Source organism: Mustelus asterias, chromosome 22 (genome assembly GCF_964213995.1).
Source record: "Mustelus asterias chromosome 22, sMusAst1.hap1.1, whole genome shotgun sequence".
Taxonomy (NCBI): domain Eukaryota; kingdom Metazoa; phylum Chordata; class Chondrichthyes; order Carcharhiniformes; family Triakidae; genus Mustelus; species Mustelus asterias.
The window spans coordinates 8,682,473-8,695,058 of record NC_135822.1 but is presented as its reverse complement, the minus strand read 5'-3'; the positions used below and the strand labels follow the sequence as shown (position 1 = coordinate 8,695,058).

At 48.2% G+C, this 12,586-nt stretch overlaps 1 protein-coding gene across 7 annotated transcripts in view; it reads right to left on the bottom strand.

Moving 5' to 3' along the window:
* samd11 (sterile alpha motif domain containing 11) overlaps nucleotides 1–12,586 on the bottom strand; it is a 328,960-nt gene that overhangs the window by 255,088 nt on the left and 61,286 nt on the right. The gene's annotated exons all lie outside the window — the stretch shown is intronic.

The window sequence follows — 12,586 nt, the reverse complement described above, 5'->3', positions numbered from 1 at the left end:
AACTTTTGATCTCCTTCCCTAACATTTCCATGTCTATGTGTCAATTTCTTTTCCTCTCTCCTCTGTGAGGCACCTTAGGACACTTCCTCTGCATTTTCTAAACGCACGTTGCCACTGTCTTGAGAAAGGAAGAGGGAGAGGCAGAGATAGACAGAGAGATAAAGAGAAGGAAGACCTTCTGGCAGAGGAAGATGCTGCAACATATGGGACAGACGGAGACTGACTGAACTGTTGAAAAAGCCTAGGGGAGGAAGAAAGGCCACTTGCAGGGGCATTTCTGGCCTTACGGGCACAACTGTAGAGAGAGCAAGCGGTATCTGAGGGGGCACTGTTGAGGCCTTCCGTGCCCGTTGGGCACCGCAGGAGCTGGGGTGTACTATCAACCCCTTTAATCACATTTTGGTTGAATTTTTTAAGTTTCCTTTCCACTTTGTATTTTGGTTCAGGCAGTTCCCTTCTTTTCGGGGGCTGCCCTTCTCGCTTTGTCCCTGAGTTTTTTTGATTGAGTTCATTTGGTTTGGCCAAAAAAGAAAGCCTCTAACTCGCTTGTCCAGGACCAAGGCGGCTGATTGCCATTTCGTAACCAGTATCTATCTTGTATTTCAAGGTAGTATAGCGTCTGATATTCAACCTTGTTCATCTTTAACATACGCCCTCAATTTGCCACCATCAGACTCTCCAAAACCTCCATCTGACTCCACCTGGATTTCAGACACAGCAATGTCAGATGCACACCATTCAAGATCCTTTTCTAATGTTTCTTCAGTAGTTAGTTGTTGGGCTTGGGGAGCCCATATTGTGAAACAGCGCATCCTTCACATCACTGGGAGCAATGTTCTCGGAGGCCACTTGCTTTTTTAAAATGTATTTCAATCTATTTACTGGAAAAAAGCAGACAATGTATTTCCTTGTGTAACATTAAACAAATTGTTCGTTCTGTTTGCCCACCTTGTGACACAGTAGCTGTAATGACATAAAGATAAATATTCTCCCGAAGCTACCTCTTGGGTGTTACCAGGGTGGTTAGCACTGCTGCCTCACAGTGTCAGGGACCCGGGTTCAATTCCGGTCTTGGGAGACTGTCCATATGGAGTCTCCACATTCTCCCCATGTCTGTGTGGGGTTTCCTCCGGGTGCTCCGGTTTCCTCCCACACTCCAAAGATGTGCAGGTTAGGCGGATTGGTCATGCTAAATTGCTCCTTAGTGTCCAAAGATGTGTAGGTTAGATGGATTGGTCATGGGAAATGTTTGGGGTTACAGGGATATGGTTGTGGGGGGAGAGGCCCTGGGTAAGATAATGGGGGGAATTTTCCTGTCCCGCCTACCGCGGGAATCGTAGCGGGCGGGGGGTAGACTATGCAAAGGCCCGTTGACCTCGGGCGGGATTTTCCGATTTTGGGACGAGCGCGGCCGGAAAAATCCTACCCACTCCGTCAGAGAGTCGGTGCAGACTCAATGGGCCGAATGGCCCCTTCTGCACTGTAGGGATTCTATGAATCTCTGGGTGTGATGGGGGTTGAGTCACACGCACACACTGTTGTCCAGCACACTGTACAGGAGAATCAGTTTAACAGAGTTAAAATTACTAATGAGCGAGGCAGGAGCTGTACGCTTGTCAATATTGCAATGGATCATTGCCAAAGGTGGCTGGAAATAAAGAGGTAATCCTTCAGATATAGGACTTACTAATTGGGTCCAAGGAAAACTTAGCTAAGAAAGCACACAAGTCCCGGAGAGTGAGCGGATCCAAGTAGGAGCCCCTATAAGCATTTGTGTGGGAGGAGAGTTGGCAGGCAACAGTCCCCCCCCCCACTCCCTACCCCCCACCCCTTCCCCTCCGGCTTCTACTTACAGCTCAGCATGGGGGAAGTGGTTATAAATATTTCACCAGTTTTACTACACATCTAGCAGACTTTACAGGATAGAGCCATTGAGCCGTGCTGTGTGTGGGAGGGACACAGACAAGGACACATACTCTGGCTATGATTTCATCAAATCCTTGGGTGGAGAATCTGGGATGGCGGGGGGGGGGGGGGAGAGAAAAAAACAAAATTGACTCACGAACGAAGCTTCAAAACATTCCTGACGTTAATTCAGAAAGCAAAAAAACCAGAAAAGGAGAAAGCTCCTGTTCTCCCAGCCAGCGGGATCTGCTGATTGCATTGATCTGTGTTGGACTGACAGTGGGTTTGCCGTGCGATTGGCCTGAGCCACAGGCTCTCCTGTGCATGGACAGCAGTTGAGGTCAGCTGTTTCAACTCACTCATGCTGCCGCTGACAAGAAAGAGCGAGTAAGGAGATAAACAGGGAAGACAAATACTCCCCCAAGGAATATGCCATATCTCACAGTAGGACCACGGGGGAAAATGTACGTGTTCAATGATAGCTCCAAAATTATCAAGGGAAAAGATGCATTCGCCCACCACTTAATTAACAAGGATCCCTCAGGAAAGCGCATTCCTTTTCCACTACAAACAGGACTATATAGGAACAGTGGAACGCAGGACTCAGGAGCAGGCCATTCGGCCCTTTGCGCCTGCCCCACCATCTGATAAGATCATGGCTGATCTGACACCTCCACTTTTCTCTGTCTCCCGTAGCCCTCTATTCACTTGTCTGTCAAAAGTCTCTCTAATCTTATCTTGAATAAATTCAATCATCCCGGCCCCCACTACTTTCTGGGGGAGGATAATTCCACACGCTTGAGACCCCCTGAGAGAAAAACATTCTCCTCATCCCTGTCTTAAGAGGGAAGTTCCCTAGTTCGAGTCTCAGCCACAAAAGGAAACTTCTTCCAGGTAGCCACCCTACCAAGTTACCTCAGGGTTATATATGTTTCGGTGACACAAGTTAGCACTGCTGCCTCACAGCTCCAGGGACCTGGGTTCGATTCTCAGCTTGTGTCACTGCCTGTGTGGAGTTTGCATGTTGTCTGTGTGGGTTTCCTCCGGTTGGTCCAGTTTCCTCCCACAGTCCAAAGGTGTGTGGCTTGGGTGCATTGGCCATGCTAAATTACCCCTTAGTGTCCCAGGATGCGTAGGTTAGAGGGATTAGCAGGGTAAATATGTGGAGTTACGGGGATAAGTGTGATGGTTACCGGTGCAGACTCGATGGGCCGAATGGCCTCCTTCTGCACTGTAGGGATTCTATGATTCAATAGACCACCTCTCATTCTTGTGAACTCCAGGCCCAACCTTCTTCATAAGATACAGCCTTCATCCCAGCAACGAGTTGAGTGAACCTTCTCTGAACTGTTCCTAACACAATTACATCCTTTTTCAAATAAGGAGACCAAAACTGTGCACAGCACTCCAGATGTGGTCTCCCCAAGGCCCTGCACAGCTGCAGCAAAACTTTCCCACTTTTATATTCCATTCCCCTTCCAATAAATAACAACATCGCATTTGCCTTCTGAAAAATTTGCTGCCTCTAACAAAGGAACATTTTCTGAATCATGTACAGGATTCCCAGTTACCTCTGTACCATTTAAAAATAGCACGCTGCTTTTCAACTCTTCCTGCCAAAATGGACAAAGTCACATTTTCACACATTATACAAAGAAAAAATAACCAATCCGCCCAACCTGCACATCTTTGGACTATGGGAGGAAACCAGGAATGCTCCCTCCTTCCCCATGGGATAGATCCAATCTGTGCTGATTGTGATAGCTGAGGTTTCATTGAATCCCTACAGTGCAGAAGGAGGCCATTCGGCCCATTGAGCTTGCAACAATCCCACCCAGGCCCTATCTCCACAACCCCATGTATTTACCCTGCTAATCCCCTGACACTAGGGTCAATTTAACTTGGTCAATCTGCCTAACCCGCACAGCTTTGGACTGTGGGAGGAAACCGGAGCACCCGGAGGAAACCCACACAGACACGGGGAGAATGTGCAAACACCACACAGACAGTGACCCAAGCCGGGAATTAAACCCGGATCCCTGACACTGTGAGACAGCAGTGCTAACCACTGTGCCACCCAAGGTGTTGGTCATTCGTCCAACTGTCCCCTTATGTAGCTCGATTGCTGTCAAATTTTGTTCGATAATGCTACCATATTAAAAGGTGCCCTAGAAAGGGAGATGGGTTCTGAGAACCCCAGCAGAAAACCATTCCCCTAGCCCTTAGGCACTGCAGCTAACTGCAGTCTGCCCATCACCCTAGGGTTGGCACGGTGGCACAGTGGTTAGCACTGGTGCCTCACAGCGCCAGGAACCCGGGTTCGATTCCCGGCTTGGGTCACTGTCTGTGTGGAGTCTGCACGTTCTCCCCGTGTCTGCGTGGGCTTCCTCCGGGTGCTCCGGTTTCCTCCCACAGTCTAAAGTTGTGCAGGTTATGTGAATTGGCCATGTTAAATTGCCGCTTAGTGTCAGGGGGATTAGCAAGGTAAATACATGGGGTTACGGGAATAGAGCTTGGGTGGGATTGTTGTCAGTGCAGGTTTGATGGGCCGAATGGCCTCCTCCTGTACTGTCGGTGTTCTATGAAACCTTAGCTGTCACAATCAGCACAGACTGGATCTATTCCATGGAGAAGAAGGAAGCATTCCTGGTTTCTGTACTAGGACCACACAGAACATTGCACGCATCCTGTGAACTGTCAGACAAATTTGCTTTTTAATTCCTTCGTGCTGGCCTGCATTTGGAAATTAATTCCAGTGTGTCCTCAATCATGTCGCTGGATTTTGAATTCCCAGGAGAGATCTTTGTTAAAAAACACAATATTGGGCGGGATTTTACAACCTCACTCGGGCGAGACTGGAAATTCCCGCCTAAGGTCAACGGAGATTTCCATTGTTGGACCCTCGCCCGCTCCGATTCCGTGGCGGGCAAGGCGGTAGAGTTCCGGCCGATGGGTTATGATTTGGAATGCAATGCCTATAAGAGTGCTCGAAGCAGCTTTAATTAATTTCAAACGGAATTGGATCCATATTTCTGAGGAATTGAAAAGCCAGTACAGACGCAAAGGGCTGAAGGGCCTCCTTCTGTGCTGAACGACTCTGTGGCTTTGGAACTCAGACGGGTTGTTGGGGAGGGAGGTGGTGCGAAAGGGAGACGGAAGGGACAGCGGAAAAGCCGGAATGTAAAAGCAAAATTTAATCACAAAATTGGGATCAAATTTAACTGTGTTTCTTCTGTAGAATAAAGGGTTCAATGGAAAGGATTCTACAATTTTTAAATTGTTTCGTTGCATTATAACATTCCGCCCCCCCCCCCCCCCCCCCCCTCTGATTACCCCCTCAGGAATACAGTAATACCCATCGACCTTCTGAAATGGGCAAATTCTTTCCCGTCTTTATCAGCAGCTGGTGGTCTGTGCAAAAATGTCCCGGGTCACTGATGGATGGTGGGCTGTGACGGAACTCACCTACCACAGATGCTTCCAAGGCACGTCCTTGCGTCACGGATCAGTCACCAAGCCGCAACCCTGCCACTTCAAACAAAGCTCAGCGCTCAACCGCACCCCCCCCCCCCAGCAAGCGACCTCCAGCAGCCGATACAGTACAAGTCTCTGCCAGAATCTGCACAGTACCCCACACTGCCCCCCTCCCCCCACTCCCCCACCCATACAGAAAAGACACCAACAAAAGCTGCCTGCTAGAACACTTTAACAATCATTGATATTAAAGATGTCAGCTTGTCAAAGACCTCAGCCCCCTAAATCACCTCATTCAAGACAGACGAGGAATATTAAAAATGGGACGAGAAAATTAACTTTGGTTTCCCTCTTTTTTTAAACAAATATTTCTGATGCAGCTGAGTTTGACTGTATCAATCTACCTCATCTGTTGTACTTCAGTCGGTTGGAGCACATTGTAAAGTTTCAATACCAACTTTTCCCAAGAAAGATATGATTGGAATATTTCACTCTTATGTGTGTCTGTGTGTGTATCATAGAATCCGTACAGGAGGAGGCTATTTGGCCCATTGAGTCTGCACCAACCACAATCCCTCCCGGGCCCTATTCCTGTAACCACATATATTTACCCTGGCTAGTCTCCCTGATACTAAGGGGCAACTTAGCACAGCCAATCCACCTAACCTGCACATCTTTGGACTGTGGGAGGAAACTGGAGCACCCAGAGGAAACCCACGCAGACACGGGGAGAACGTGCAAACTCCACATCGACAATGACTCAAGCCGGGAATCGAACCCTGGTACCTGGCGCTGTGAGGCAGCAGTTCGAACCAGTATGCCACCATGCCGCCCATCCGCACACGTGTGTGTTTTGTGTGTGTGTGTGAGTGTGTGTGCATATGTGTGTGCGGTGTGCGTATTTGTGTGTGTATTTGTGTGTGGGTGTGTGTGTGTGTGTGTCTGTCTGTGTGTGTCTGTGTGTGTGTGTATTTGTGTGTATATGTGTGGGTATGTGCGTGTGTGTATTTGTGTGTGGGTGTGCGTGTGTGTATTTGTGTGTGGGTGTGTGTGTGTGTGTGTGGTGTGCATGTGTGTATTTGTGTGTGTGTGTGAGTGTGTGTGCATGTGTGTGTGCGGTGTGTGTATTTGTGTGTGGGTGTGTGTGTGTATTTGTGTGTGGGTGTGTGTGTGCGGTGTGTGTGTGTATTTGTGTGTGTGTGTGTTTGTGTGTTTGTGTGTGGGTGTGTGTGTGTGCGGTGTGCGTGTGTGTATTTGTGTGTGTGTGTATTTGTGTGTGTGTGTGTGAGTGTGTGTGCATGTGTGTGTGCAGTGTGTGTGTGTGTATTTGTGTGTGTGTGTGTGAGTGTGTGTGCATGTGTGTGTGCAGTGTGTGTGTGTGTATTTGTGTGTATTTGTGTGTGTGTGCGGTGTGTGTGTGTGTATTTGTGTGTGTGTGTGTGTATTTGTGTGTGGGTGTGTGTGTATTTGTGTGTGCGTGTGTGTATTTGTGTGTGTGTGTGTGTATTTGTGTGTGGGTGTGTGTGTATTTGTGTGTGGGTGTGCGTGTGTGTATTTGTGTGTGCGTGTGTGTATTTGTGTGTGGGTGTGCGTAATTGTGTATTTGTGTGTGTGTGCGTATTTGTGTGTATTTGTGTGTGTGCGGTGTGCGTGTGTGTTTTTGTGTGTGTGTGTGTATTTGTGTGAGTGTGTGCGTATTTGTGTGTATTTGTGTGTGTGCGGTGTGCGTGTGTGTTTTTGTGTGTGTGTGTGTGTATTTGTGTAGGTGTGCGTGTGTGTGTATTTGTGTGTGTGCGGTGTGTGTGTGTGTTTTTGTGTGTGTGTGTGTATTTGTGTGTAGGTGTGCGTGTGTGTGTATTTGTGTGTGTGCGGTGTGCGTGTGTGTTTTTGTGTGTGTGTGTGTATTTGTGTGTAGGTGTGCGTGTGTGTGTATTTGTGTGTGTGCGGTGTGTGTGTGTGTTTTTGTGTGTGTGTGTGTATTTGTGTGTGTGTGTGCGTGTGTGTATTTGTGTGTGGGTGTGTGTGTGTGTATTTGTGTGTTTGTGTGTGGGTGTGGGTGTGTATATTTGTGTGCGTGTGCAGTGAGCAGTAATTAATGCTGTAGTTACACAGTGATATCAAACAAACAAATGATCCCATTTAAACAGTTGGAAAAGTGGACACAGCTCCTGCCTGAAACATTTGGCGGAGTGCACCTCATGTCTAACTGACCTATCTGTAATGCACCATGGGTTCACAGCAAGCAGTACAGCACAAACTGCAGATTACACGTTAAGTCACATGGTGGCCAGCGCTGTCTCAATGTTTGGAGGGACAGGCAAAGTCTTCAATTTCACAGGAGAGCAGTGTGGAAAGCAGGGGAAAAGCCAAGTTTCAGAAGTGCATGGGAGAATCCACCGAGTGACTTGTAAACCGTGCACTGGAGGTAGACCGCGTGCAGCCTTGGAGCCAAGCATTTTGAGATCACCTCCCCAAGCACACCTTGAAACATTGCCCCTCGGAGGGAGATCAGGAATCAATTCAACCTCAAATATGAGGAAGAAATGAGTCCTTTATGGCAAGGACCAGCCAGGACAATGGGTTTATCGAGAGGTTACCGGCCTGAAACATGGGCTGGGATTCCCCAATGTCATACAGCCAAATCTCCAAAGCAGCGGGATTGGAAAATCCCAGCCACGGGTGAGATCAGAGCATCCCAGCCGTGGAAGAGGTCGGAGAATCCCAGCCGCGGGCGGGACTGGAAAATCCCAGCCGTGGGCGAGGCCGGAGAATCCCAGCCAACAGCTCTGATTTTTGGGCTGCTGCCCATCCTCCCCATCCTGTTGATCGAGTCTTTCCAGCATTTTCACTCCTCATTCACGAGTTTGCCCTTTCACTTCTGCAGTGTGATGGAACAGAAACGGAAGATATTTTGAAGGGATTATTTAATCCCCATTTTTAGTTTAGTTTAGTTTCCTGAATATTCTCACTTCGATATCAATGATGTCAGGACGAAAACAAAACTTGCATTTATATAGTGCCTTTCCAGCCACCTCCAACTGCCAGTGCAGTGCTTTGAAGTGAGAACACTGGTAAAGTAGTAACACAAATAATCGTAGAATCCCGACAGTGCAGGAGGCGGCCATTCAGCCCATTGAGTCTGTACCGACCACAATCCCGCCCAGGCCCTATTCCCATAACCCCACATATTTACCCTGCTAATCTCCTGACACTAGGGTCAACTTAGCACGGCCAATCAACCTAACCCGCACATTTTCGGACTGTGGGAGGAAACCGGAGCACCCGGAGGAAACCCACACAGACATGGGGAGAATGTGCAAACTCCACACAGTCAGTGACCTGAGGCTGGAATTGAACCTGGGTCCCTGGCGCTGTGAGGCAGCAGTGCTAACCACTGTGCCACCATGCCGCCCTTAAATGACAGTGTATTAGAGATCTATAGACTTTAAAATCGGAACACTATCAACTGGCTCAAGTACAGCTTCTTCCCTGCTGCCAAATGACAATTGAATGGACTTACTTTGCATTAATTGATCTTTCTCTACACCCTAGCTATGACTGTAACACTACATTCTGCACTTTCTCCTTTCCTTCTCTATGAACGGTATGCTTTGTCTGTATAGCACACAAGAAACAGTACTTTTCACTGTGTCCCAATTCATGTGACAATAATTAATCAAATCAAATCAAATCTGAAAACTTTTGCCCATCAAGACGGCGCCCCTTTAAGAAGGAAGAGCAGGCATTGGCCCAGTTGTACTAGTGAGTCGTAAGGATTGGAAGATCCCAGGTCCAAGTCCTGGTTCGTGCCAAGTTGGCTGATCCAAACTTGGGAGGGTGGAATCAGACATGTTAAAGCTGGTCTTGGCACCTCCGAGCGAGTGAGGGGATTGGCTGTGGCTCGAGCCCTTGACTGCTATCCACTGCTGGAAAATGAACGTCACACGAGATGTGACTGGGGTGCGGCCTCGATGGTTCAAAACCCTCCGGACACCCACCCACCAGCCTGCCTTACAAACAGATGAACGAGAGTTCCTTACATTGATACGGAACTCTGAATCTCATCCACAGCCATTGAGAATGTGGGGCGGGCGGGGAAGGACGGGGGAGGAATTATTTTTCTCAAAAAGCCAACAGTTATAAAAAAAAGCGCAGGTCTTAAATGTTCAAATTGTTAACGTTGAAATATATGTTCCATCAGTTTTTTTTTAATCTGAAAAAAAAACAGACACTGTGTTGGCGTGAGGTGCTTTTCTTGTGGCAAGTTGCTCTCGGCTGGGGAGCGGGGTGGGGGCGGAGAGGGGGGAGACTGAAATAATTTCCAATTGCTTGAAAAGTCTCAAGGGACCAACCACCCCCTCAAACCCAATGACGCAGAGCTGGAGGAGGCCGGACATGGTTTCCGGCAACACTTCACCACATGAAACTCCACACAGGGAAAATTTACAACCTCACCACTAAGAACACAAACTGCCTTTTTTTTTCTATATATATATACACACTCAAACACACACTCACACTCTCAAACACACGCACGCAAACACACACTCTCAAACACACGCATGCAAACACACACACACACTCTCAAACACACGCACGCAAACACACACACTCTCAAACACACGCACGCAAACACTCAAACACACGCACGCAAACACGCACACACTCACACACGCAAACACCACACACTCACTCACATTCACACACGCACACTGAAACACACACGCACGCACAGACGCACACACACACACACTCACACAGATTTGATATTTTTGTCACATATATTGGGATACAGTGAAAAGCATTGTTTCCTGCGCGCAATACAGACAAAGCATACCATTCACAGAATGGGGGCAGCACAGTGGCACAGTGGTTAGCACTGCTGCCTCACAGCACCAGGAACCCAGGTTCGATTCCTGGGTCACTGTCTGTGTGGAGTCTGCACGTTCTCCCCATGTCTGCGTGGGTTTCCTGCGGGTGCTCCGGTTTCCTCCTACAGTCCGAAAGATGTGCTGGTTAGCATGCATTGGCCATGCTAAATTCTCCCTCAGTGTACATTAACACTACAATGAAGTTACTGTGAAAATCCCCCAGTCGCCTCTGGCAGTGTTAATGTAAGCCTACTTGTGACTAATAAATAAACAAAAAAAAACACAGGGGAAAAGGAATGAGAGTAAAAGATAAAATTAGAGGGCTTGCTGGGGACAGCCCGCAAGAAGTTGCCTTTCACTCCTGGGTGAAGCTCAGGCTATTACCAACCTCCTTTTCACAGCACTAAGGAAGCCTGGCATTTTATAAAGCAGCATCAACTCTCTCTTTTAAAAATTGCATTCATCTTAGTGAAAAGCAACTTTATAACACACATCCGTCAAATTAAATTCTATATTTACCTCCAAACAAGGGTGAAAGTGAAAAATAAACTTTATTGAATTAAAGAGTTGGAGGTGGCAGTGGAAACAGAATTGCAATTGAAGAGTATAATTTTATTCCGGTTTGGGTTAGGGGGGATTATTATTTTTTTGCCTCCCACGGTACAGAAAGTGTAAAAAAGCAGACAGAGTGTTTTCCTTGAGAAAGCCTTCGAGCTCCTGCCCCCGCACTCACTCCCTCCCCCGGGGACTCCGGCTGAAAGAATGAATCATCCGCCCAGCCGCTGGCAAAGCCCCGGGGGGGGAGATACAGGTGGTGGGCGGCGAGAGCGGCTGTCAGACTTGGGGGGAGCTCAGAGAGGGGTCGCGGGAGGTCAGACCGCAATCTGGGTCCAAGTGTACATTTTTTTTTAAATGGAAAAAATAGGGAGGGAGGGAGAGGGAAAGGAGAGGGAGAAAGAAAATGAGAAGGAGAGAGAAAGGGCGAAAGGAGAAAGTGGGGAGGAGACAGAAAGGGGGAAGGAGAGAGAAAGGGGGAAGGAGAGAGAAAGGGGGAAGGGGAAAGAGAGAGAAAGGGGGAGGGAGAGAGAAAGGGGGAGGGAGAGAGAAAGGGGGAAGGAGAGAGAAAGGGGGAAGGAGAGAGAAAGGGGGAAGGAGAGAGAAAGGGGGAAAGAGAGAGAAAGGGGGAAAGAGAGAGAAAGGGGGAAGAGAGAGAAAGGGGGAAGGAGAGAGAAAGGGAGATAGAGAGAAAAAGGGGTGAAGAAGAGAGAAAAGGAGGAGACAGAAAAGGGGGAAAGAAAGGGAGGAGAGAGAAAAGGGGGGGAGGAGAGAGAAAAGGGGGGAAGGAGAGAGAAAGGGGGAAGGAGAGAGAGAGGGAAGGAGAGGGAAAGGGGGAAGGAGAGAGACAGAGGGAAGGAGAGAGAAAAGGGGGGAAGGAGAGAGAAAGGGGGAAGGAGAGAGAAAGAGGGAAGGAGAGGGAAAGGGGGAAGGAGAAAGACAGAGGGAAGGAGAGAGAAAAGGGGGGAAGGAGAGAGAAAGGGGGAAGGAGAGAGACGGGGAAGGAGAGAGAAAGGGAGATAGAGAGAAAAAGGGGTGAAGAAGAGAGAAAATGAGGAGACAGAAAAGGGGGAAAGAAAGGGAGGAGAGAGAAAAGGGGGGAAAGGGAGAGAAAGAGGGAAGGAGAGGGAAAGGGGAAGGAGAGGGAAAGGAAGATGTGAGAGACAGAGGGCGGAGACAAAAAAATGGGGGAAGAGAGAAAGGGGAAATAAACAAGCGAGAAAGGAGGGAGCAAGGAGGGGGAAGGGAAAACTTCAGGACGAGGGAAAGTGGAAGAGAGAAAGGGGAGAGAGAAAAGGCTATCAGGACCAAACGAGCAGGGCGGCTGAGTGAGTGAGTGATTGGGTGGGAGGCTGCTTTCTCCTGTCTGAGCCAGCGCTGAGCTGTGTAAAGTGAGCCCACACTAGTGCACCTCTGCGGAAAATGCAATCAAACACCGACAAGGGAGAAGAGAAATGAGCGGGCGGTGTTATCAGCAACACATTAAACACACGCCTCTCACTCAATGATGCTGTGAGGAGGGATTGCTGTCAGTATCAGGGTCTATCTAATGTCATTACAGCATCATTTCAGGGCCAAGTGATCAAACGTTCAATCAATTGGTTTTTATTATTCTTGCCCCTAAACCGTGCTGCCATTAATCATGCCAACTCCCACAATTAACACTTAATGTCCTGGTCAGGTTTTTTTAAACCTTGTTAACTATTCGTTCACAGGGCAAACAATTTGACAAATCCTTAATGCCGGCATGATTATAACACAAATGTTCTCAATTTACCGGT